This window comes from Otolemur garnettii, unplaced genomic scaffold (assembly GCF_000181295.1).
Source record: "Otolemur garnettii isolate 467f Iridium unplaced genomic scaffold, OtoGar3 scaffold00012, whole genome shotgun sequence".
Classification (NCBI taxonomy): domain Eukaryota; kingdom Metazoa; phylum Chordata; class Mammalia; order Primates; family Galagidae; genus Otolemur; species Otolemur garnettii.
In genome coordinates this window covers 5,103,022-5,109,222 of record NW_003852407.1, presented here as the reverse complement: position 1 = coordinate 5,109,222, position 6,201 = coordinate 5,103,022, and positions in this window count along the sequence as shown.

Below are 6,201 nucleotides of genomic sequence, written 5' to 3'. Positions count from 1 at the left end.
GTCAACTTACAGAGGATCAATCTACTGTATAGTCACTGGATACGTATCACTATGTTAAACCACAGGGGCTGGAAGAATTAAAAAAAAAATTCCTTAGGATGGTCAAAGACTAGTGAAGAAGACTGTTATGATTAAAATGTACATGACAAATAACCTAAGAGAAACTGTAATTGAGAATTACAGGTACACAAAGAAACAACACCTAACTTTCCCTCAGGTTATCAGGGAAGGAAGGGAATGTTTCCTGAGCAAACATTTTTGCTTTCTGTAAAACAGCTTGTCATTTATTCATTCCTTGTTATATTTAACAATTTCTGTTTGCACGTCTATTATTCCTGTATTTACCTGTTCATTCTCAAATCCGTTTGGTATTATTCATCTGCAAACCAAAGTTTTGAGTTTTTGGCTGGGAAAAGTGAGAAGAGGAGAAAACTTTTGTAGCAAGGGACTGATAGTGGTGGGTAGGAAATAAGGTTGAAATTCCTGGAGGTGGAGAGATCAACCAGCAGAGAATTGTAATACAAAGAAGGAACAGATACTGGAGAGATAGAATGGAGCTTCATATGAAGAAAAAGTTATGATTGACATGTTCTTACTTGAACAAGTAGTTGAATGAAAATACAAGTGAGCAAAATATGAAGCACTAGAGGAATTTCAGTATCTTTCTGGGAACTGCAGTATCCTTTTAGTCAAGTTAAGTATGATGTTTCTATGAAACTTCCAGAAAGAGGTATGCAATAAGCAGGTAGAAACAAAGGTCTGAAGTCCAGCAGAAGGATCCAATGTTTGAGTGCCAATGGAACTCTGGCATATATGAGTTAAGAGAGTTCAGGGAGAGTCAAGTTCAGAAGTAAATTAGCCTAAGAAATACAAAACGAAGGAGCTGCCAGAGAGATTGGGAGAGCTTTTTAGAAGGGGGAGAAGTAAGTGATTAGGGAGAGAGAAAGGTATCATGAACGTAAATAAATGACAACATAACAAGATAACACACAGCTTAAGTGCCAACACTAGGATTTGAATGAAACAGTATGATGTCAGTATCATGGCAATATACAGAATAATTTGGTGCTAATCTTCAGACCTAAAAAGACCCACCAGTAATGCCTGAGCTCCTTATATTGTCAAAAGGGAGCTATCTAGGCCTGACCAGTAAGTCCATTAGACAAGATTAGAATGAAGCATTTAGTACCAATGCCTTTCTCTGTTAAACTATCTACAAATCATTTAATTAATCTCCCAACCTTTACCTATTACCTTCTTTGATTGAAGTATCTTCCTAAAACAGCTATCAAATGTAGGGTGACCAGATGTCCCGCTTTTCAACAATTTGTCCCACATCCCGCAGTGTTTTTAAAAAGTCCCGATTTTTGGAAAGAATGCACAAACGGGCAAGAGAACGGGAAGGGAATATACGGTTTTCGGCTGCCATGTGGCTATTTCACCAGAATATTATTTTGTATTATTTTTGTTAATTTTATAATGTTAAACTGTAATAATAACAAATAATTGCTAAGAAGTGATTATCGAGAACTGCTTATCAAAGTTTGTGTTGTTGTCAGGCCCTGCCCCCCCAGCCATGTTGTCCCGCCTTACAGATGTTAAAATCTGGTCACCCTAATCAAATGTCACTCTATTAAAAATCTTCCAATTACTTGCCAGAAATAACAACAAAATGACTCAATACTCTTTAAAATATATGAACACATACACAGTGTAATGCTTCCAAGAACAGATTCTGAAGCCAGTCTAACAGGTTCAAATACCAGGGATGCCACTTTCTAGCTGCATAGTACATCTACAACCATTTTCTCAGCTGTAAAATCCGGATAACCATACCTATCTTAAAGTTAACATAATCGCTATAAAAATGTAATGAGCCACATATATGATTTAAGTTTTCTAGTAGCTACATTTTAAAAGGCGGCAGCACACAGTGGCTCATGCCTATACTATTCCTTTGGGAAGACCAGGCAGGAGGATCACTTGAGGCCAAAAGTTCCAGACCAGCCTGGGCAAAATTGCTAGACCTCCTCTCTACAAAAAAGGAGGAAACCTAACTAGGTTTAGTGGCCTTTTGCCACTTATGAGGCTGAAGTGGGAGGATCACTGGAACCCAGGAGTCAGAGGCTGTAGTGAGCTATGATCACATCACTACACTCCAGCCTGGGCAACAAAGTAAGACCCACCTCTTTAAAAAAACCTAAAAAATGAAAACAAAAACAAACAAACAAACAAAGGTGGCATTTTAATGATATATTTTATTTAATCCAATACATCCAAAATATTATCATTCAACATGTTCAATGTAAAAAATATTAATGAAATTATGGGGGTTTTCATACTAAGCCTTCAAAATATGCTAAATATTTTATACTTACAGGACAACTCAACTCAGACAGGCCTCATTTCCAGTACTCAATACTCACCCAAGGATAGTGCCTACCATATTGAATGGTCCAGCCCTAACTATTCAAAATGCTAGCTTCATTCTCCCTATCCTATATTATGGGCATAAAATTTTCACAAATTCTTCTTACCCTATGTAATGACTATAGGATCTGTAGAGATACTGTTTTTCATTCCTAATATTTGTAATTTGTGTTCTGTCTCTCTCCTTCCTTTATTTCCCTGTTTGATTAGTTGCCAAATGGCTATTAATTACATTAAACTTTTCAAAGAACCAACTCTTTTTTTTAGCTTTGATTTGCTCTACTGTAGGATTACTTTCTATTCACTAATTTCTGCTCGCCTTCATTAGTTCCTTACTTCTACTATCTACATTTCATTCACTAGTCTTTTTCTTCCTTCTTAAGAAAGCTCTTTCTTTTCTAATACATTAAGGCCATACATTTCATCCTAGCATTACATTACCATCATTCCAGTTCACAACAGTTCGTCTTCATTTTCAACCACTTCAAAATATTTTCTAATTTCCATCATAATTTCTTCTTTAAGGCATAGATAAGTATAATATTTAATTTTCAGGCATTTGGATCTTCTAGTTATCCTTTATTGTTATTTATAATAATACCAAGACTATATTCAGTTACTAGTATTAAAATCCAATGAAATTTGTTGTGACTTTGTTTATGGCCCAGCATGTGGTAAATTCTGACACATCTTCCGCATGCAAGAAAAAAGGTTAATTCTACCATTAATGGTGTCAATATTCTATGTTTTAACAACTAGATCAAGTATGTTAACTGCAACGTACACGTCCCCTATACACCTGTTTCCCTCAAGACTATGTATTTGTCTACTTTGTTCAAAAATTTTAAAAATTGTTTTATAGGCATTCAAGCTGTGTTACTGGATACAGATTTAGGATGGTGATAACTCTGATGACTTGATCCCCTTCCATTATAAAGAAGATTCCCTTTTTCTAATGTTTATTGTACTAAAATTTACTTTGGCAGATTAATACAGCCATAACTTCTTTCTGTGAATTAGTGTTTTCCCACCATTTTCTCTCAATCTTTGTGGGTATTTCTATTTAAGATATATCTCTTTTAAGAAGCAAATAATTAAGGGATTATTATTTGTCCAATCTGAGAATTTTTGCCATTTACTTGGAATATATAGCCCATTTCCATTTAATACAATTACTAATTTTGTTGCCTGTTTTACAATGCCTTTTTCTTTCTTGCCTTTTGAATTTCTCATATTCTATTATTCAGTTTCTTTCTAGTCACTTATTACATTAAGACATTCATTTAGTAGTTACCCTAGATAGTTCCTTATTCATCCTTTATTTATTACCATCTCACACATACGCTTATACTACTTCCTCTGTAATGCCAGAATCACACAACACTGCTAATTGGCAGTTAGTTCTGTTATAAACAAGACTACCTTTGGTTTGTTCTTGCTCCAAGGGACATGTGAAAGGCTACATCTTTATCTTCTAGGTCCCTAGATATTTAAGAATTGCTTTGTTTTTAAAAGACTTCTGGTTTAGCTCTTTAGCCTAAGCAGCTTTAGAATTTGGCAAAAGTCTAGAAGAGGAAGAAACTGGGTGTGTTGAACATCCCCAGTATGTATTCACCACTTCCTCAAGGGCTTTCAACTCTCACCTATTGTTCTCAACGCCCCTTCCCCTAGAGAATCTTTATCTGAACACTACAGGACTAGAAGAAATCCTAATCTCCTCTTCTGAGATTCTTGCTTAGCTCTTCCACCCAATTGAACTGTGGAATTTAGCAAATACATCTACCAGGTTCTTTCTCTGTGTTTAAAGGCCTTTCACATTTCCACATTGCCACTCAGGCTCTAGCTCAAAGGCCTCTCTCTGTGTCCATGAAAACTACTCAACTGCAGACCTCTCATTCACTAAAGGCATTCCGCCAGATCCAGAGTTTTACTTCTTTTAATCAGTTTTTATTTCCACAGTTTTCTATCTCTAAATATACAAATTTTCTAAGTTATCTGACTTTTTAGTTGTTTAATAAAGAGTCTTGTATTACAGAGAACTACTCCATCCTAGCCAAAAAAAATCCTCATTCCATTTTAATGGCAAATTTTATCCAACTATATATCTATGAGTTCAAATAATTTAATGTGGATGGCATTAATTTCAAAATAAGAGACAAAATCACCTACCACTTGAGGACAGAACTGGAGTGTTAAGATTTCAAAAAATGGAAAAGATTTAGAAACCCAGCTCTGAGAAATACTACAGAAAATCAACCAGGATGAAACAAAAATGTTATTGGATATATATATTAAAAAGTATTTCATAGGAGGAATGCCACTTCCAATTAGGATGTAGAAAGTCACAACAGACAACTTCCTTCATCCTATCAAAATCAGCCAGATAAGCTACAAAATCATGGTTTTTCTGAACCATCAGAGAACTGAGGATGCAAAGTAACCTAAGTAGAACTACATTTCAGAAAGTGTTGGGCCTGGACAGAAGAGAGGTCCACATATAATCTCTTTCCTAGCAGAGTGCTGGGTTAAGATATAAGAGTATACCTGTATTAGCATTCTATGCTGCTGTAAACAAATTATCACTAATGCAATGCCTTATAACAATATAAATTTAGCAAAATCAGTTTCAATGCACTAAAGTCAAGGTGTTGGCAGAGCTGGTTCCTTCTGGAAGGTCTGAGAGGAAGTTCCATTTCCTTAACTTTTTCAACTCCAAGTGGCTGCCTGTAGTCCTTGGCTTGTGCTCCCTTCCTCCATCTTCAGAGCACATCATTCCAACCTCTGCTTTCACATTCCTTCTCTTTTATAGTCAAATCTCCCTCTACCCCCTTCTAATAAAAGTACTTGCCATTATACTTAAGGCCCAACCAGATAATCTGGGATAATCTCCCCATCTGTAAAGTCCCTTTTGCCATATAAAATAGTATTCACAGGTTCAGAGGATCAGGAGCTAAATATCTTGGGGACCACAGTTCAGCCCACTACATGGAACAACTATAACACCTATAAAACTGTCAAGTTTCTAAAAAAAATTATCTACCCTATTTCACTCCTAGATATATATTCAAGAAAAATAAAAACACATGTCCACATAAAGAGACCTATACAAGAATGTTCATAGTACCCATATCACTAGCCATATTTACAGTTTAACTGGAAACAGCCAAAATATCAACCAAAAAAACCCCCCAAAGCATTGTGGTATATTCATACAAGAGAATACTGCTCAGAAACAAAAATGAGTTAGCTACTTATACACTCTAGGGTTCTTAACCTTCCTAATGCATCCTAATGCCACGACCCTTTAATCCAGTTCCTCATGTTGTGGTGACCCCCAACCATAAAATTATTTTCGTAACTGTAATTTTGCTACTATTATGAAACGTAATGTAAATATCTGATATGCAGGATATATTTTCATTGTTACAAAGGGGTGGAGACCCATAGATTGAGAACCACTGTTCTAGAACATGGTCAATCTAAAAATCATGCTGGGCAAAAAACAAAACAAAACAAACTCTCTCTCCATATATATATCTCTCCATATATAAATATATGGAGAGAGAGAGACTGGTAACATTCTGACTTCACAGAACAAGCAAAACTAATCTAATGATAAAAGTCAAAATGACTGTCTCAGGGGCACTGGAGAGAGAAATGAAAATGCTTGGACAGAGTGGTAGAAAGTACTTTTCTGGGGTGATAAAACTGTTTCCTGAGAGGTAGTCATATGTGAGTACACAATTATCAAAACTCACAGAACTGAACATT